The following is a 20,638-nucleotide window of genomic DNA, read 5'->3' on the forward strand; positions in this document are numbered from 1 at the left end:
TTCTTAGGGTTGCTTTTTTTCTGCCGTTCCAAATGCAATTCTTTTTGTGCTCTAGCTGCAAAGGGATACTGAGATTATGAGAACCACATCCCACGTGGTGCTGGCTGAACGTGTACCTATGGACTTTGACCAAAGGCTATGCACCTATTCAGAATACTACAGTTGATGTAAAATGCTCCTTTTTGTTTTGTTGGGTGTTTCTTTTTTTTCCTCAGCTAGAAGTTCTCAGTGGAACCAATGCAAAGGCTAAATGATTGCTTTTTTTGCTTGTATTTATTTATTTATTAAATCCAAGGTAGCTGGCAGGTTTTTGCTAGTATAAAATTAACCCATGAGCAGCATGAGGCTCCTGTTGGTTGTGCAACGTGCAGTTTGCCTTGTCAGCACCACCTCAGCTCCTTGCCATCAGTGCACTCCCATGACATAGGCACTTGGCAAGGGCAGGTGCTGCCAGAGCGCGGGGAGCGAAGCTGTGGTACGGTCAGCACAGCCTGCCCTAGCAGCAAACACAACCCATTTTAGTTTGAGCTCCTGTTTTAATTTTAATTCTGATTTATTTATTTAATTTTTTTTAGAAGGATGCCTTTTCGAATTTGCTGTTTCCTGCTCTGAGGTGGAGCCCCTGCTCCCTGAGCTTGCTTGGGTTAAGAGGGGGCAGATGTTGATAAAGAGATTTAAAAGTCTCATGCAATGCCATGCTGGACAAATTAACCAGCATGAGAAAGGAAGGAGGGAAGGAAGGAGGGAAGGAAGGGGGGAAGGAAGGAGGGAAGGAAGGAGGGAAGGAAGGAGGGAAGGAAGGAGGGAAGGAAGAAGGGAAGGAAGGAGGGAAGGAAGGAGGGAAGGAAGGAGGGAAGGAAGGAGGGAAGGAAGGAGGGAAGGAAGGAGGGAAGGAAGGAGGGAAGGAAGGAGGGAAGGAAGGAGGGAAGGAAGGAGGGAAGGAAGGAGGGAAGGAAGGGGGGAAGGAAGGGGGGAAGGAAGGGGGGAAGGAAGGGGGGAAGGAAGGAGGGAAGGAAGGAGGGAAGGAAGGAGGGAAGGAAGGAGGGAAGGAAGGAAGGAGGGAAGGAAGGAGGGAGGGAAGGAAGAAACCATGGGGTAGAAAGTATGAGGCTAGAAATGTCTGGCGTAAGCCAAATCTCTGCTCTACAGAGCTGTGCAAGACGAAACCAGTATACCCAGTCAAGATGTTTTGTTTCCCATTCCATCTGCATTGCACTGCAGATGTGTTTTGCTTGCAGTGCTGCTGGGCTGTGCAGGGAAGGAGCTTTCACCTCCTCCCTCCCCAGGCAGCTACACCTGGGCTGCAAAAACCAGGCTGCATTTCCAGGGTGCCCTGTCTCCATGTCACGACATGGCACAACAGCCAGGAGCATGCTGGTCCCTGATGCTGAGCAGGCTGCTGGGCAGGGACAGGAAGACACAAGCATTTAAAAGCTCAAACTCTAGAAGCAATTACAGCAATAAAAGCAAGAAGTTGCATGGGAGAAAGGAGCAAAGAGCTGTTTTCTCCTCCCAGCTCAAAAAAAACCCAACCAGGTTCTTCACTGCCACAGCAAGTGGTGCTCATCTGTTACTGTAGTCACCCCCCCCCCCCCAAAATAAAAGTGGGGGGGGAAAGGGGGAAAGGAGGAAAAAATAAAAGGGAGCTTCCTTTGGGGTGAATTCCCTCCTGTGACACATATGCAAGCTGCTGAGGTGAAGGAGCTGATATTCAATTAAAACCACAGGAGTAATTTACAGAGATGAGACACTTCATTCCTCCAAGATTATTGGCATCAATGGAACACAATTACCTGCAAGTCACAGGGCAGATTTGCAGAGTCTGTGCACTGTGGTTGCAAATACACAAGATGACTATGAAGTTGCCTTCTCCCCCCACAAAAAAAATCAACCCCTATACCTGCATTTGATGTCACCTGTGTATTTTCTCTTGCTGAAAAAGAAGAGCCATAACAACATCTATAGAAGTTTCTCAAAGGGATTTAAAACCCAACACATCTGGCACAAGCTCCAATCCCTTTTTCTTAAGCTAGAAAAATAGCATGGGAGGTTGGGAACACAGTTGGAGCCCTCCACTGTGAATGCACTGGAGGACCTCAGGATCCGTTTACCTTGATAAATGGACATGATCATAATTTCCAACCCTTTCCTTGCCTTCACCCCATGAACTTGCATTTCTAATGCTCAGCCTGGCCACAGGTCTCCTCCTGCTCAAGGTGCAAAGCTCTCCATCCACAGGGAGCCAAAGCAGGACCGAGGCTGATCACAGCTTCCCATGGGTGGCAGAAGAAATTTTGAGTAAAGAAAAGGGCTGAAAACCAGAGCATGGAGGTGTCCATTGCTGTGGTCACTCACGTTTTTTGGGGACAATCAGTGTGTTGTATGAGTTGGCAGCACGGCCACCAGCAGCATCATTACACAAAGTGTTGAGTCACTCTCCAGTGGTTGGGTAAATTGCAGGAGTGCTCATTTTAGATGTGGACAAAGCTATAATTAAAAAAAAAAAAAGAAAAGAAAAAGCAGCAGCTTCATTAGCTGTAAAGTTACCCTAGCTCCCTTCCTTAGGGCCTGTCTGGGGATAGTTGGAGATTAGCATTATCAGGTAGAGCAGCATAAGCAGGAAAGCAGATCCGGGACCCTGAAGCCGTGGTATTATGATCTGCGAAGGCAAAGTGGTGAAGGCTGTTCCATATCTCCTCATTGAGCAAAACAGCATTTTGTTTTTTCATTTGTCTTCCAAAATCACAAGATTCTGCACGTTGACAGATGTGAAAGGAAGAGTGTCGTCTTCTCAGTAAACTTGGCTGAGTGAAATGCAATTTGGAGAGGGGAAGTCTGAGACTCTCACTTGTAGAGGCTTTCTTTTGCCTAAAAGCCAAAATTAAAGCTTCCCTTCCCTTTTGAGCTAGAAATTCCAAACACCCAGTTGCTGTTTCAGAGGGTTCATCCCCACAATGAAAGTCTCTGGGATGCTAAAGCACTTCTGAATCATTACTTTAAAGATGTAGTGAGCAGATACTGCACATAATTTACGGAAGCTCCAAGAAGCCACTTCTGCATCTTGGGTCTGCTGATGCTAGCACAGCTGCAGGTGAACATTGCTCGGGATTTGCATCTCATAGTCAAGTGGGGGCCCAAGTTTGTATGGGCATAGTGACAGCAGCATCCAACTGCATCAGGAGAGTGTTTGGGGTAGGACCTACTCAGGCCCCTTTCCCCACACCCTCCCCAGTTGCTGTGGGAGCAATGGCCATGGCTTGTTAGGCTGCTGGGAAAAACTGAGTGCAGTGAAGCCCAAGGAGCATTGTGCAAACAGCCTGAGGGAGCAGCCTCTGCAGCTCAGATAGAGTTTCATATTTGTAAGAAAGATTGCAGAGAGAGGAGGCTTTTTTATTTTTTCCCCCTTTTTGTTTGAGCAGGAAGACTTCACTGAGCAAAGCTGATCCAGTTTCTTACCGTTGCTGTTTTGTTAGCCTACTTAGCTTGCAATTTTATAACCGAGGCTAGATTTTCCTAGTCTGCACCCAAGCAGATCAAAAATCATTAGAAGAACTGAAGCCCAAGCACAACATCTACTTTGATTACACTCAGATGAAACCAGTGGAAAAAAGAAAAAAAAAAAAACCCAAACAAACCAACCAAAACACAACAAAACACCACAACAAAACACCCCAGGAAAAGTTGCAGATGAGATGCCAAAGATAAGGCAGCAACACAAAATAAGTACAGGAGTCAGCATTTGACTGTGTCTGCAGCGAGAGACCTTTAATGAAGGCTACATCAGCATAGACTTGGTAGCTGCTTTTGAAGGAGAGTCTTTTTCCAAACCCAAACATGTAATTGCACTCAAAGAAACAATGCTTATCAGGGCCAAATGGCCTCAGAGCATCTCTGGCTGCTCTTGTCTCAAAGTCCATGCAGCATGCTTTGTTGCTGCTTTTCATCCTTCAGTAGGAGTCTGAGCCTGAAGTTCTTCACGTGTATGTTTGCAGCAGGGTTTATTTGACACTCAAGCAACAGGTTGTATTATATATAATACCTGCAGCTTCACCCTCTGTTATCATTCCTCCTAAGAGTGCTTATTGCTTCTGCAGTAGTTCAAGGTCAGAGATAGAAAATGACTCAAAAGAAGTGTTTTGTTGTTCTGACAGCTCTAAAGTAATGGAAGTCCCCATCTGGCAATGACAAACCTTCCCAGAAGTGCCAGCGTCAAAAAGGGAGAGAGGACATTTTAAAAGCCAGCCCAGCATTGATCACTGACTTTCTTTCCCTGGACTTGCTCCATCGTATCTGCTCTCATCATCTCCCATCTTTCATACTCAGGAGCCCCAGTAAGAGCCCTCTAGACTTGCATGCTCACACAAGTACCTGCATGTCAGAGAGTGAAGTGTTCACTTACAAACCAGGGCACACCAGATGAGAAGGTCCTCTTGGCACCAGCCCTGCATGGAGGGTTTGTGCAGTGCCCAGTGCTGCCCTGGGCATCAGCTTCTTGTTCCAGGGCACTTCTCCAGCACTGGCAACTGGCACTCATTTAGAGGCACACTTTCCAGCTTTGATTTCAACACAGCCCTTTTCTTCTTTTTTTTTCCCCCTCCTTTCTCCTAGGGCTGCTTTAATTGCCTGCAATTAGGGTCTCCAGTGCTGCAGAAGTATGAAGAAATAAAATCAAGTTTGGCTTTGTAAGGACTGGGATTGATATCTTCTTTCAAACAGCTGATGCTGTGGCCTTTTAAGTGTCAGGCTCTGATCACAGGCTTTCTGCATGCTACTGCCCCAGGGATCAAAGCACAAATACATGACATATAATGCCATTTTATTCAAGGATTGAAACACCTGTAGGAGCTGAGAAGAGCTGTCCCCTTCTTCCAGTTAGATGAAGGAAAAGACAGACTTTACATGCCATCATCAACATGCCAAAACCCCTTTGGGCAAAGCCACGTCTTAAACAGATTTGTTTTAGCCTCAGCACTTAGCAAAAATGCTTCAACAGAAGTACAAGCCACAGCACAGGGCTTTTGGAAGCCCTCAAGTGTCCCTGAAGGTGCAGTGGGTCACCCCAGGCCTGCACAAGAAAGCCAAGGTCTGGCCAGCTGGGACTCTGTGCTGGTAATGAGGCACAGACAGGGATCTGACCTTAATTTCTAAATGCCATGTGGATTTTGGAGCTAGCAACAGGATGGGGAAGCTGTAACAGTTTGCATCCTAAAGCTTAAACAGCACTGAAGTTTTGGCCACGGAGATGGAGAGTTAACCTGCAGTCTCCTCTTGCAGGTTTCCTTCTCCTAAGAAAAAGACAATGCCAGTTAATGCAGAAGCTCACTCCCAAGCAGACCTTGATCCTTAACTGTACTAATTAAATGCTTTCAAAAACCGCAAGATTGACCTTCACTGCATGCCCACAGCTTTTTCTCTCATTTAACAAGCAGAAGGTTGACAGAGTAGCCTATTAAAGGAGAAGAAAGGCAATACACTAGATACTGTTGGGTTTTTTCCAATGTGTTTCAAAGTGTTTTCTGCTTTTTAACTATGAGAGATGGAAACCATAATCCCCTGATAACCTACCAGGAGATACCAGGCTGGAGACTAGCAGTGCTTGACTCAAATAAAGCAACAAAGTCTGATACAATGGTGAACACACTTAAAACTGAGCTTTATTCAGTTATAGCCCTGACAGCCACTATACATAAAGGTACTTCTGTAACCAGAGAGCCTTTCTGTGTGGTGTAGAGTTGTCCTTTGGGAGATCCCCTCTAACAACAACAGCAAAAAAAGAAAGTAAAAGCAATCACGATAGACTCTCACTTCCTTACCTTTCCCAAGGACACCAGTAATTTGCTTATTGGCTAATAAAACTTGGAACATCTCTAGCAGAACTTGGATTTCTGCCAAGGAATCCGTTTCACAAATTAACTAAAAGACCAGATTGGTGAATTGTGTGAGGGGACATCACAAAACACCCCCCTCCCCCCCCCCCCCCCTTCCCTCTCCCGCCCTCCCCTCTCGAGCAGCATCTGAACTGGAAGGAGAGCCCAAAATAGTCCCTGGCAGCTGGAGAGGGCGAGACAGACGCTGCATTCAAAGATGATTAGTAGTAAGTTGCTTTCTGGAGACAAGAAAGCCTGAATTCGCAGCAGGCACTGTTTTGGCAGGGAGAAGGACCTCCGGGCTTGCAGATTTCCAGGTCTTTGCAGGGTGACAGAAGGGGAACGTGCCCTCGCTCGTAACCACCTGAGCTCAGCAGCACGGCACGCTTCCTCCTAGCATGACTTCAGTTTCATTCATGTCATTAGGCAGCTTCCTTTGTAGCTTAGCATGTGATTCCCCCCCCCCCACCCCCTTCCCCTCAAAAACATTTGGTACTTCCCCCGCAAAAAATGAGAAGCTTTCTGTCTGATAAGAGGCTGGAACAGCTTCCTGCAATAGGAGCATTCCTCCTCTCGCTCTTCCTGCATAGACCTCAGAACAATGCCAGCACTTCCAGCATCAACAACCATTTACTGTACCTCGTAGCACAGGCATTCAGGGCCCATCCTGTGCAAGCATCATCCCCAGCCAGCACCTCCTGCAAAGAAGAGAGCTATTTTTTTTGTCTTTCCAGGAGCTTGCTTTAAAAAGGCATTGCTGCAGCTGAAACCAAGGAGCAATCTGGGAGATTGAATCCCAGCCGATGCAGAGCAGCTGCAGCCAAGCAGGGCTCTCTCATTCGGACAAGCAGGGGCTGAAGGATTTTTTTTTCCTTTCCTTTTAAACGAGAAGCTAAATAGGGTTGGTCTTTTGTGGGTTTTGTTGTGGTTTTGTTTGTTGTTGGTTTTTTTTTTTCCCATGCTCTGATCTTGAAACAACTCCTGCACGTGCTAAACTTGGAGTCCTTTAGCAGGAGTCAGTGGGACTGAATGTGCTTGGGCTTGAGCACACACATAAGAATTTACAAGGCTGGGGATGTATTTTGTCCTGGTTGCTAAGTAGGATGGACATTATGGATCTGCACAGATGATTTATATTGCCCTGTTTTCTCTTGGCTTCTCCCCCCCCCCCCCCATTTCTGCTTATCTGTTCTTGCCGCTTAGAAAGCAGGATGGTGTTTGCAGGCGGCTGTGTATATAGCTGAAGCTGCAGCCCTGGACTTCCACAGGGAGTTCTGTGGAGGCTTTGACAGAAAGGTTTATAAAGGGAGTTCTGTATTTACAGCTCCTGATTTAGAAGGTTGGGTGGAGAGATGTAACCTGATGGGGTTTGATCCACGTGGACATATATGGCTAGAACAAAGTCTGCCTAGATGTGCCAGGGACACTTTAGTGGGGTGGGGGCAGAAAAAAAAGACAAGGCTCGGCTGTCTTCTGCCACAGCATTGTGCCATGATGGATTTCATCAGCATGTTTTCCATACTGAAATAAAATGGCATGATAGACCTTGGGGAAAGGCCTTTGGTTTTTACATACTGCTGGTTTTATTCCATGACATACAAGCAAGTGTATGCTCTCAGCAGGTGTCTGGAAGGAGAGTTGCAAATTCATGCTCTCTGACCTGGCTAACAGCTGTTTGAACTTGAAAGAGCTTCCCTGGAAGCCCCCAAGAGCTGTGTTGCATCTTGCAGGCCTTCATGTGCGTGGCTTTGAGCTTCCTGAGCCTTCTCACACGTCAAAAAAGTACATTAATGAAGTGGTTGCATGGCCAAGGCTTTATACTCTTGGTTGAATCAGACTCACTGCAGCTGTAGCAGTGGTGGAGCAGGTCTGGCTCTTGTGTTTCTGCCACTGGCGGTTTCATGGAGCACTGTGCTGTTGCTAACAGTACAACCTGGGAGCAGTTCTTGTCCTGAAGCCTCGTGCCCTGCTTCAGTGTTGGGGTAGTGCCCAAAACTTCAGTGCTGGAGACCTGGATGGGTGCTGGGGCTCTGCCATGGGTTTGGTTTCTCAGTGTGAAGAGTGTTTTTCAAGTGGGACCTACAGTTTTCTGGGAGGCATGGCCAGCAGAGGGAGCATGAGTTGGTTCCTCCCATCTATGCTGTCCAGAGCTGTCTTTAATAACTTTGAGACAAACCCAGGCAAATAAACCCTTAAATAGAGTAGCAAAAGTGAGCTGTCTAACATGGTAGCACAACAGCAGATTGGCCAAAGCCTTGGAACGTGTTGAAAAGTTAATCACAATATTTGGCTGAGCCGTTACAAAACTTCCCTGTGACAATATGTTAAGGAAGGAAGCAGATCCTCTCCTTCCATGCCAGTGTGGTGGGTTGCTGCAGTGTTCTAAGGCAGGCAAACCTCCATCTGAGGATGCCACCAGATTTCTAATCAGCTCATCTGTTTTGGCCTGAGCTGTGAGTGAAGGATGGAGTATGAGCTGCATGTCACTGTGAAGGACATTAAGTGCTGCTTTGAAATTCTTCTGAGCATTGTTTGCACCATGGAAGAGGAGAGTGGCCCTAACAGTATCTTCAGTTTGGCACTTTGAGTTGAAACAAATGGTTGCCAGCTACCAGACAGGCTGGCACAAGCTGGGGACTTAAGGAATTCCGGCTGGAGGTGTCTTGTACAACTTTGACACTCTTTATTAAGTTCCTTCAACCCAGAGGTGCTGTCTTCCTGAGGAGCATAGTGGATGCTAGTCCGTGTGGTTCATCTCTGGACCTTCTGCAAGGGGTGAAGATATTCACTAAAGAAATCACAGAATCACAGAATGTTAGGGGTTGGGAAGGACCTCCAGAGATTGTCCAGTCCAACCTCCCCCCTGCCAAAGCAGGGTCACCCAGGGCAGGTCACACAGGAATACATCCAGGTGGGTTTTGAAAGTCTCCAGAAAAGGAGACTCCATAACCTCTGGGCAGCCTGCTCCAGTACTGTCTCCCTCACTGTGTCTCCTTGCATTGAAGTGGAACCTCCACATTCCTCTATTTCCATGGATACCCCCCTTTGGCTGCAAAAGTTATTGATACTCCATAGCTCAGAAAATGACCAAATCAATGAGCAATTTTCTCTCTCTAGAACATAAATTGCCTGTTTTGTCCTAAGGTGGCTTTACTCAGGAGCAGAAAATGCTAACCCCAAGTTTTCTGTGCAGCAGAAGGTGGCTGATAGCGGTGGAGTTTAAATGTCCAATAGCTACAGTATGCTGAACAAATTAAATCTGTGCTTGGTAAAATGAGACTTGCTGTGGCTGCCTGAGCAGCCAATTACAGAAATGAACCCCCACCTCAGATTGCACACTATGGTATCGATTGGATTTTATCCTGTCCTGCTGTGAGGGTGGTGACACCACCACGGGTATCCCACAGATGAGGCATGATTCTGCTCAGTGAGCAAAAGCATCTCTGCAGAAATGGGGCTGCACCAGCATCTGAGGAGCAGTAGTTCCAAGCTGAAGGACAGAAAACTGTGTACTTTCCTCAGGTCAGGGACACCCCAAAGGGACAGTTTGCTGAGATGCCCAGGGGACTCCTTCCTGGCCCATCACACCCTCTTGGTTTAGCACAGACCCGCTTGTCCCATGTGGAAGCCTCCAGACTAATTTTTGGCTGAGCAGTGCTTGTCTGTGAAGCAATGATGAGGAACCTGCAGCCTGGCTGGCACCACTGCTTGCAGAGGGACTTGTGCCAGTGTCTGTGTGGGTTGTCCCTTCTGGTGGGTATGGCAGAGAAATAGGCTGGAGCCTGCAGCTGGGTACCCAAGGGACAGATGCTTGATGTAGCTAAAGGCTAGGACAACAGTCTGACAGAGCCTTTAGTTACATGTTCCTGCTCAGCCTGGCACTTCAGACAGTCCTAATAGGAATGTGTGTTCCCAGTAAGCACGTGCTTAAATGTAAGCGCCATCGAGACACAAGAACCTTCAGAGCTGGAGCCACAGGCTTGAATTGGGCTTTTGAGTCTGCAGCACAGCAGAAATCAGCAGCGGGTGGAAATGTCACCTTCCTTTTCAAAAGCAATTTGCATTTCCCCAGGCTGGCAGCACATCTGACAGCTCTGAGATGCCTTGGCTTTGAGAAAGTGTGGTGCTGGTGCTGCCAGGGCAGCTGCCCCTTGTCTGCTCTGCTGGGTGCACAGGTTTGTCACCCCTTGGCATGCAGGCAGCTGGCACAGAGGCAGGAGCCCATCTGTTTTTTCCAGGGGAGATGAAGCTGTGAGGTCCTTCACCAGTCATGCTTCTTTAAAAACACTTTGCAGAATCTGTGGATTTCCTAAAATCCCAGCTGAATCAAGCACATTGTAGAAGCCTGAAAACCAAAACTGCATCTGGTGGGAGACCTTGCGCAAAAAGGTGTCTGTAGGTTGTCTGGCACAGAGGGGAGCCTATTGCATTGAGAAGGCTGGGGGGGTTATGCTCTGGGCAGCAGTGGGGAAAGGAGATGGATGCTTTTTTACTGTGTCAGGTTTTCCAGGGAGCAGTGGGGTTGGGAAGTGGCGGGATTTAAGGTAATTCCTGCTCACCCCATGGCTGAGGCAGACAGGGCACCTGCTTTTATGCTGAATACAGGAGACTTGCTGCTGCCTGCTCGGTGCTTGTCTGGGAAGTTGGTCAGAGTCCTGTAGCTGTGTGTGGTCGCTGACTGGCCTTTCCAGGTGAAATCTTGGTGGATAAGGGGAAGTAAAACCCCAACAAATGGAGTTCCCAGGGGTGATACCCAAGCTCACAGGCAAAGCTGCACCATCCCCACTGATACATTGGCCATGGGAGCTTCAACCCTTCATCCACGGGGCTGCATCACTCTGGAGCACCAACCAGCACAGCAGAGCCTGCCTATCCCTTGGGAGACTTCATAGGAAGCTGTGACTGTAATGAGGAGCAGAGCCCACCCCACCCTCCATGCAAGGGCAGAGCCAGGGCAGAGAGCATGAAGCTTGGCTGTAAGGTTTGGGTTAAGGTTTGCACACCATGATGCATGAACATTTGGAAAGCTCTTCAGTCTCCTGCCTGCAGTGCTCCACTTCTGCTGCCTGTGGGCACAGGAAGTATCCATCCTTCTGCCCACGTGGCCCCCCATGCATGGGCAGCCACCCACCTCCTGTGGGGCTGCTGGCAGGTGCTTCTTGGCAGGGAGAAAGCAGAAATGAAGGTAGCCACAATGAGAGTAGCCTCGTCCTCTAAATCCTCCTGCACAAAAGCTCTTTTGTTCCCCGGGTGAATTCCAAGAGCTTTTCTCCAGTTCTGATTCCAGCAAACTCCCACAAGCAGACAGCCGAGGGTCTGGAAACAAAGCAGCAACTAAAGGAAAAGAGGTCCCTCGTGAAAATGCCCATGAGGGCTGGAGGGAGGCCCTTGACAGGCAGCTTCCCTGGCTTGCTGTTCCTGTGGATTTTCTAGTTGGAGATAAGCGGCAAAGAAAATAGGCTCTGGGATGGGGAGGCAGTGGACCTTGACAGAGGGAAAATATGGGCTTGATTGGTGGTTTATTGGTGACTGGAGGGAGTGAGTGCCCCTGCTGCTCACCTCCCCAGAGCTCCACTGCTGTGATTTCTCATGATAATGGGGGCAAAGGGAGAGACCACAAAACTCCCAAGGGCCTCTGTTTCTCCGTGGGATCCCTGCAACCATTGTGTCTCTCCCAGAGCATCAGGAGGATGCAGATGCCCAAATGCTGGAGGTGTAAGAGCCCCATGAGGGATGTGACCTGCTCCAGTGGCTGTGAGGAGCAGAAAACAAAGTCCTTTTTGGCATCACTTGGACCTCAGTAAGATTTCTCTGAGCTGTTGTGTGCTTTTGGCTCTCACAGCCTCAGGTTGGACAGCTGCAAGTGATTTGCAGGATTTGGGGGTGTTTGAGATGGTGCCACAGGAGGAGAGGAGTGGAAATGGTTTTTCTCTTGTGTGTGATGAGGAGAAGGCTTGGTTGCACCCATGAAATTGAGCTGATGAGTGGAAAAATGGCTAGGCAAAGCAAGGTGAGAAGGAAGGAGAAGGCTTTGATCCCTGTAGGATTTCTATCAGCTTATGGGAGATGGGGACATGTACAGGCAAAGCACTGAGCTTTGCACTTTGTGGTGTTGTGGATGTGCCTCCACAGTGGTCTCTGTGTCTTAGCCAGTCTTCACCTCCAAACTGGCGCTGGGTGGTGGTGTCCCACAAAACCTACTGGAAGGTTTCTCCAGCACATGATTACCCCAGTGCTCCCTGCAAGCTCTGATGGACTAGAGCTGCAGTGGGGCTCAGTTTTGTTTGCTGGGAGATTACAGAAGGCTACAGTTATGCAAAAGCTGTACCAGTTCCTTGCCCCCTTCCTGGAGTCCCTGCAGCCCCGTGTTCAGGACATGTCTTAGCACAGGGTCTCCTGTCTAATCTCTATCAAAACGTCTCTTCTTCTTCACACTTGGGAGATCTTAACTCTTCTAAAATTTCAAGATGCACATTTCCCAGAGTGACAAACAGACTCTCACAACCAAAATCTGCAGACACATAAGAAATAGCATCCCTCTGGTCTCTGTATTTACACAAATAAACAGGGCAGCCTGCAGCCCTTTTGCAGGATGTGTTAAGAGGAAAATGGGCAGAATGAAAGAGGTTTGCCCGAGGCAGGAAATTACCTTCAAAATTGAATTACTGAAATACAGAGCTTATTGAAAGGCAGGCAAATAGGTTCTGATATTTGCACAGTTTGGTGACATTTCTCTGTGTTTCTGCACTGTGGGATCCAGAGATTAGTCTGCTGGAGTCTTTATTGCAAAGCTTTGTGCTTCGCCTTCCTCCAGTGTTTTGTTCTTGCGCTGCTCAGAGCTTCACCACCAAACCGTCTCCTGCTGGAGGCCAATCTTGAGGCAGACGCAGAGGACTGACCTTGTGATTTTACCTTGCAGTGAAGCTGAAGATCTTTGTCTCCACTATGTTTTTGCCTCAGCAGAGCAGAGCTACGTCAGCTGCCGTGAGTTGCGAATGTTCTTGCAGCCCTGAGACTGGAATAACCCTGACCTGATCCCAGCAGAGGTTGCACAACCTTGGCTGCCTGCTTTGTTAGCTGCACCTATGTGGTTCCTTGCAAAAGCCCTGCTGCTTTGGTTTGGGGCCTCTCCTGTGCTGGGGTTATTACAGGTTGCAGGATTGAGTCAGAGGAGCAAGCTGAAAACCCTGGGGCAGCTGCTGACCTGGCTGGGTTCTGGGGCATGGTCGCTGACAGGGCAGGACAGGGAATTGCATTTCCAGCATTCTGGGTGCTAATGAGATTGGCAAATAGTTTGGGATCAGCCAGTATGTGGTCACTGGGTGAACTGTGCCCAGGCCATGGCATGCCATGCTCTTCTTAGTGCATAGATCATAGAATTGTTTCAGCTGGAGAAGCCCTCTAAGATCATCGAGTCCAACTGTCAGCCTAACACCACCATGGCCATTAAACCATGTCCCAAAGTGCCAAGTCCACACATTTCTTAAACACCTCCAGGGATGGTATTTCCACCACTTCCCTGGGCTGCCTTTTCCAATGCCTGACCACTCTTGCAGGAAAGAATTTTTTCCTGATACCAAACATTCTTATCTTCAGGAACCTTGGGATTTTAAATGGTAGGTGAATGCAGCATCATCTGCTCATGTGTTGTGCCAGCAGTTCAAGGCTACCTGCTGTGCAGCTTTCCAGATGGAGATGCAGGGGTTTCTGTCTCTATTTTCATTGCTCTGACTGAATTTGTAAAATAGAAAGTATCCATCTCTGGGCAGTGGCACTGAGATCATCTCCTCTTTGCCAAAGCAAATTTGGTTGCTCATGGGGTGAGGTGTTGACTGGTTGTCTCTGGGAGGTGTCTTCAGAAGCTCCCCCTCCATGTGTCTCAGCCATTAATCAGAGCCAGAAAGGAGAGGCAAAGTGTGAGAAGTGACTCAAGAGCTCCGTTTAGCCTGCTGGCATTTCCAGGCTTGGTATGAAATGAAATTTAGATATTTGGCTTTTGGAGAAAAGCTTCAGGAGGAGGAGTGGAGGATTGGAGAGTTTAGAGGCAATTTTGGGCTGTCTCCTTGGGATCTCTTGTGTCTTTCAGGCATGTCCCGATCCTGGTACATGCTGGCAAAATCCATCACAGTCATGCAAGTGTGCTTGCCTTTCTAACTTCTTGTCTCAAAATGTGGTTTACGGGTTGAAAAACAACCCAGAAATAAGTAGTGCTTCAACTGTTGAGACATCCAAGTGGAAGCTGCAGTGTGGACATGGGGCACAGTCAAGGGTGTGGCAGCAGCGATGGTGTGCTCAGAGCTGGATGTGCAATGACCACCAAACGAGCCAGAAGCAATGTTGCACCAAAACAAGATGAAGAAAACTCAGAGCTGGGAGACATCTCAGCCCCATAACCACGGCAGACTCGGCTCCCTCCTCCTGAGCAGCCCTGAAATGAGTTGTTAAGGAAACAGGTTTCAAGTTTGCTGTTTCCAAGGAGTTATTGCAAACAACCACAAGGGAAGACACAGATAAAGGACTTGCAGGAAACATCTCTGTCCAGCACAGACCATGTACCACATTCCTCCTTGGAGCATATTTGTTTGCATTCAGCTGATCCAGTTGCTTGTGGCAGTGTTGGAGCAGCAATAAGTGGCACTTGGCCACTCCTATTGCCAGGGCTAAGGAGAGAGCAGGGGAATTGTTTTTCAGGGAGGCAAATAAAGTACAATATCCACTTCAGCTCTTCCCTTGGCCTTCAGTTGTAACTTCAGCAGGTTTTAAGAATCTCTTGCACATTAAATTCTTTTTCTGTGGCTTAATGAGGGGTAGGAAAGCAGATTTCCAGACCTAGTTCCACATCATTGGTGCTTAGTGAACGTCTGGCTTTTGGTTTTCTCTGGAAGCTTAAGCTGTCCATACACAAACTGGATAGTGGAGTCAGCTCAGCCACTTGCCCAGGCTGTCCCTGGCACATCACACTGTGTGGTTTTATACAGCTTTACTAGGGGTTACCAAGACACACAACCCAACAGTGGAGGCAGAACTGGTGAGAGAGCTTTTCTCGTGCCTCTCCACCCCAGCCACCAAGCCACTGTCACCAACACCAGCCTCCTTGTCACCCGCAGATGTGTCCCAAAGACATTTACATCAAAAAGGCATGGTCTGACTCCAGGCTTTGTCTGCCTGGATGGCAAAATTTAAAGGCTTTCACACAGATGAAGCCTGTGGGAGGAGGAAGGTGGTGATGGAGCAGGCACTGTGGTCATGGCTGTGGAGATTTCACAGCAACCCATGGGAGTGCAGCAGGGGCTACCTCTGGGAAGTGGCTGCTCGGGAAGATATATTTGTACTGCTAAAACTGTAAGAGGTGGATGAATTTACACCCCTTTGTGTTTGCTCTCCTTGACTGAGGACTTCATTTCTGTCTCAGCTGGAAGAGGGCCAGCTGGTGCAAGCAAGTCCAGGTACAGCTCTGACAGCATGGCTTCTACCCTGGAAGCCTCCTTTAAAATAGGTGTTGTTATCTGTGTATGGTTTAATCCTTAAGCAGAACAGTTTGGCAGAGAGTCTCGGGTGCCTTTGCTCAGTGCCTGTTGTTTAGTCTAGGGGTGATGAGGATTTGACTGTGGGGATGCCAGGAGTGCACCCGGCCTTCCTGCTCCCCTCAGGCTTGGCTGGGATGTCCCCACTTGTGGGATTCCTTGGTGGAGAATGGGATTCCTTGGTGGGCAGAATGGAAGGCTTTTCCCTCGTAGAACTGGTGAGTGGTGATGATCTGTTGCTGGGGCAGATAGCTGAGGACTCAAGAAGATGGGCAGGTCCCTCACCAGCCTTTGAGCTCTGCTGTGTGCTAAGATGGGTTTGTACCCAGCTCTAACCATTATGTGTGCTTTAACCTTTATAATTGGCAAGAAGAAATCATAAACCTGTGAGATGATCTTTTACACATGCTGGTTTTTTTTAATTCCCCTTCCTCCATCCTCTTGTGGTTGCTACATCTTCTACAGCAGCGGTTTCTCCAAGTGACCCTGCTCTGCCCTGGGTGCCATGAGCATCTTTCACATAACCTCAGTGTTTGTGTGCCTGGGGCCAGACATGTTAAAAGGTGAAGTTCTCAGAGCTTTGGGTATTTCCACTTGACTTGCGAGGCTTTAACTTCTCTTTGACCTCATCAAATCTCAAAATCCTCACTGAAATATAGGCTGGAACTGGGCTGCGTATAAGAGGTGCCCTATGCAGTTGAAGACCAAGTCTTTGCTTGAAGAGCTGTCTCCTGCTGGGCAGCTGCAGGGCATCTAGGACAAAAAAAAAAGTTGCAAGAACTCTCTCAGTTTGGGGTTTGCACCTAAGCCATAGATACGGATGCTCTCCCACTGAAGAGTGGGTGCAGTGACACTTCAGTGTCAGGTGAGACATTCAAAACCTGCCTGGACATGTTCCTGGGTGATTTACTTTAGGTGACCCTGCTCTAGCAGAGGGCTTGGACTAGATGATCTTCAGAGGTCTCTTCCAACCCTAAGCATTCTGTGATTCTGTGAGTTGTTGGCTGTGCAGCTGTGTGGTATGGGGCTGTCCTGCAGAGCCCATGAGAAGTTCATTCACTCCTTTGTGGGAACACACCAAGCATTTCCATTTTGCCCTCATGTTAGGGGTGGGGCTTTTGCTTGCAACAGTAGAGTACAGCTGATAGGGGAAAAGCAGATCATTTGGCTTTCAAAACCTTTCAAGAAAGCAGACAAAATCCTTGGGAAAGGCAGGAATAGTAAAGAAGCCTCTTTTATCTCTTAAAAAAAAGTGGGAGAAAGAGGCATTCCCTGCCTGTGAAATCCTACCAGCAAATTACACGCTGAAGAGTGTTACTTGGAAGAAAGTGTTGCTCCATGGCTATTGAACGCAGCTTTAATAACAAATTGTGGTGAAGACAGAACTGGTTAATATCCTTTGAAGGAAATGGGAGCTTTTGTGGTGAGGAATCATTTGCTTTGGATTAGATCATAAAAAGATTTTCACTGCAGTGAAAAAAAAAGGCTGGAGAGTGGGGAATGGGATTTTCCTTCAGAAGTAGAAGTTTATTTTCTGTTACAGCCTATGTGGGTAGCGAATTCCTCTGTCTCCCCTTTATTATTCTCTGTTATGCTTCCTACCCTTTTGCTGTGAAACTTTGAAGTTTCCCTTTTTTCCATATGGATATTCAACGCTACCCTAATTGAAAGGGGCTAAGCAACATTAATCTCTCTCTACGCCCTGTCAGTGCTGGTGGGAAGAGGTTAACAAGCGCGTTGGAAGTTGTATTTTTCTCCCCTCCCTCAGGAATTGAGTTTAAGACCTTCACAGGGAAGTGTTTAATGTGTTTTCATTAAGTCAAGGTTTTCTTTTTCTTGTTACAGTTTTGCTTTCAGACCTCAGCATTGACTTGCTTGGGTTGGTTTAGGCAGTGCCCGTGCAGAAGGCACGTGGGATGGGTCGCTGGGTGCAGAAGGTTGCAGTGGTGTTGGAGCTAATGTTACTTCTCTCAAGTGATCAGTGAAGGACAAGAGGAAATGGCCTCAACTTGTGCCAGGGGGGGTTTATATTGCATATTAGGAAAAAAAATTACACACTGAAAGAGTGGTCAGGCATTGGGCACTGGGAGCAGGCTGCGCAGGGAAGTGGTGGAGTCACCAACCCTGGAGGTGTTCAGAAAACATGTAGACATGGCACTTCAGGACATGCTTTAGTGGGCATGGTGGAACTGATGATCTTGGAGGTCTTATCCACCCAAAACCATTCAGTGATTCTAGGATTCTGTGCTTCCTGTGAGGCTCTTGCAGGCGCTGCCCCCATAAGGCTTGGAGAGACAAGCATTTTGCATGCTGTAACAAAGGGGGCTCAGAAACTTTGCCTGATCCAGCTGAGAGGCGTGAAATTGCCTGATGGCAGCCTGGGACTTTCATTAAACAATCATGGGGTGAGCTGCAGTGCTGGGGTAACCACTGTCCCCATCAGCTGATCCCACAGGAGCTGTGGGTGCTGCAAGTGGCAATTCCATTTGCAATCCCTTCTCCTGGTGCTGTAGTGGAACCCCTGTTTTATTCTCGCTGCTGTTGCTGCTTTCTTCTTTCTTGAAAAGAAAACCCCGAAGAATGTTAAGCTGTGCCTGTGTCTTGGCAACTCGAGTACGTGAACAGATTGTGCTTCAAAAAAATGGCAGAGTTTCAAAATATTGTATTCTGTGAAGAAGAGACAAGGCAAATAAACTCCCCAAAGTGCAGATTTTATTTCACCAGAAGGCAGAAGGCTTTTTAATATTTATTTGGATTTGGCATTTTGCAACCTAGTTCTTCAGCTGACACCACTTGTGAACCGTGATGGGATTAAATGCGGGGCAACCAGTTCTGGTTTGGGTTCAAATTAGGTGTCATTTCCAGGGGGTTAGTTTTCACTCTCCCAGAACTGTCTGTGAGCAGGTTCCCGAGGTTCAGGTACAGCACGGATTGAGCAAGTAAATCCATGAAGGGGAAGAAGGAAAGAGGAAAGCAAGTCTGTGCTCATTTCTCTTTTGATTTTGGTTGCTGTGCCATGGCATCAGTGTGGATGGGTGGTTGATGTGTAGAAGGGTGCCATGAGATGGCTGGGGAGTGTTAGTAGGGAGAATCACAGAATTGCCTAGATTGGAAAAGACCTCTAAGATCATCAAGTCCAATCATTAGCTTCACACTGACAAGTCCTTGACTGAACCATATCCCTAAGCACTACTACTACACCTCTTAAATATCTTCAGGGATGGGGACTCCACTGGTGTATGAAACTGTTCCAATACCAGACAACCTTTTCAGTGAAAAAATTCTTCCCTTCACTTGTTACTAGAGTTCAGTTTGAGAGTTCAAGGGGCAGTTCCTGCTTCCATGGGTGAGTTGGTGAATTTCTGTGTCTTGATTTGCATGAGCAACATAAGGATGAAGGCAGTGCTTTCCTTGTGCCTGTGGTTGCCTTGTTTGCCTGGGCTGCAAGAGGGTGCAGGCAGGTTTTTGGAGGCAGAGAGGTCACTGGGATAGCAGACTTAGGAACTGCTAGGGAAACAGTGTTTTTGTTTGCCTGCACTGCAAGACCTGTATTTTTGAGATTCCTTTATGAGCTAAGGCATGAGAACATCAAGAACACCTTTACCCACTTAGCATCCTGTGGGAGATGGTGTGCGTTTGGCACAGCTTGGGCAAGAGATGGTATCTAGAGCATCTTGCAAGGCAGGGCTTGCCTCGGTTGTGCCTTCTAGAGACCTTTGTAGTACAACCAAGAAAACTAGAAGGAAAAGGGTCAAAGAACAGCTCTGCTCACTGTAGAAACTCTTCCATTTGTTCTTTACAGACCAGCTTATAACTCTTGGGAAAACTGAGAGCTGTTCTTCATGCTCCTGAGTGACCTTGCCTCTTAGATTTTGCCTTTTCTATGCTAGACTGGAAGCTTCTTGGAGCAGAGTATTGTCTTCTTCTTATTTTTTTGCTTTCTTTTCTTTTCTTTTTTTTTTTTTTTTTTTTTTTTTAACCCTCTCCCTGCAGCCCTGTAGATGTCTATTAACCTTAGTGAGTGTGCACAGTGACTTTTCCCACAAGGTGTCAGCTGGGTTGTCACAGCCTGTGCCACCCTGGAATGACTCTTTGCCAAAAGGAACCAGCACGATCTTGACTTTTGGAACAGGCACAAGGGAAAAGAAGAGATTAAAACCTAACACGATTGGCAATCTGGATTGACTAATTGCTTTAAAAAGGTAGTTTTCAGTTGTGGGTGCCTGCACTTTGATCTAGCACCCCTCCAGCACTGGGATGCACAGACATCTGTTGATGTGGGCTTGTGTTAAGAGGAAAAACAAACTCAAACTTGCAGAGGTGAAGTCTGAAAGAGACTGCTGGGAACAGAGAGCAAAATTCAGGCTTACAAGTATCGTAGAATCCTAGAAGGGCTTAGGTTGGAAGGGACCTCAGATACCATCTACTCCAAGCTTCTCACCATGGGCAAGGACACCTCTCAACAAGACTTGGCTGCTCAAAGCCTCATCCGGCCTGGCCTTGAACATTCCTAGGCAGGGGGCATGCACAACCTCCCTGGCAACTCATTCTGGAGTCTCATCACCTTGGTCCTGCAGAACTTCTTCCTAAGCTCCAGTCTAACCCTGCTCTCCCTCACCTTCAACCATTCCCCCTGGTCCTGTCTCTAGACACCTTTATGAAAAGTCCCTCTGCAGCCTTCCTGTAGGATCCCTTTAGCTATTGGAAGGCAGCTCTGAGGTCCCCCCAGAGTCTGTTCTTCTCCAGGCTGAACAACCCCAGCTCTCTCAGCCTATCCTCATGGCAGAGGTGTTCCAGCCCTTGGATCATCTTTGTGGTCTCCTCTGGACAGACAGCAGTAATGATCTAAATCATTAGCTTTAAAATATTTCACGCCTAAATTAGATGCTTGTGCTGGTTTTGTGGGACCAGGGCTTTTATTGCACAGCCAAGCAGCCAGATGTTTACTTTGGGGTTTTGGTGACATGACTTATGTTTTCAGGTTGTTTTATCCATGAATTCCAAACCCTGTGCTGAAGTGGAGCTGTATATGTTTAGTCATAAAAAGGGTCTTGTATTTCTCTAGCCTGCCTGGCTCTTGTTTCTGCCAGCTTGGACCCCTTTTACAGGAGAGCCTGCATTTGAACTACCTCAGAGCTTGAGCTTCATCCAGCTCAGAAAAGCTTGCCTGGTCAGTGTGAACAGAAACAAATGGCTTTGAAGCCTGCAAACTTAATTCTGCTTTATTTATTGTATTTCTACTTTGCT

The 20,638-nt window shown here is 47.6% G+C and overlaps 1 protein-coding gene across 1 annotated transcript in view; it reads left to right on the forward strand.

Moving 5' to 3' along the window:
* MAP2K6 (mitogen-activated protein kinase kinase 6) overlaps positions 1-20,638 on the forward strand; it is a 50,961-nt gene that overhangs the window by 3,731 nt on the left and 26,592 nt on the right. The window lies entirely within an intron of this gene.

Source organism: Melanerpes formicivorus, unplaced genomic scaffold (genome assembly GCF_026170545.1).
Source record: "Melanerpes formicivorus ecotype bairdi unplaced genomic scaffold, bMelFor1.0.p_v2 SCAF_21, whole genome shotgun sequence".
NCBI classification, from domain to species: domain Eukaryota; kingdom Metazoa; phylum Chordata; class Aves; order Piciformes; family Picidae; genus Melanerpes; species Melanerpes formicivorus.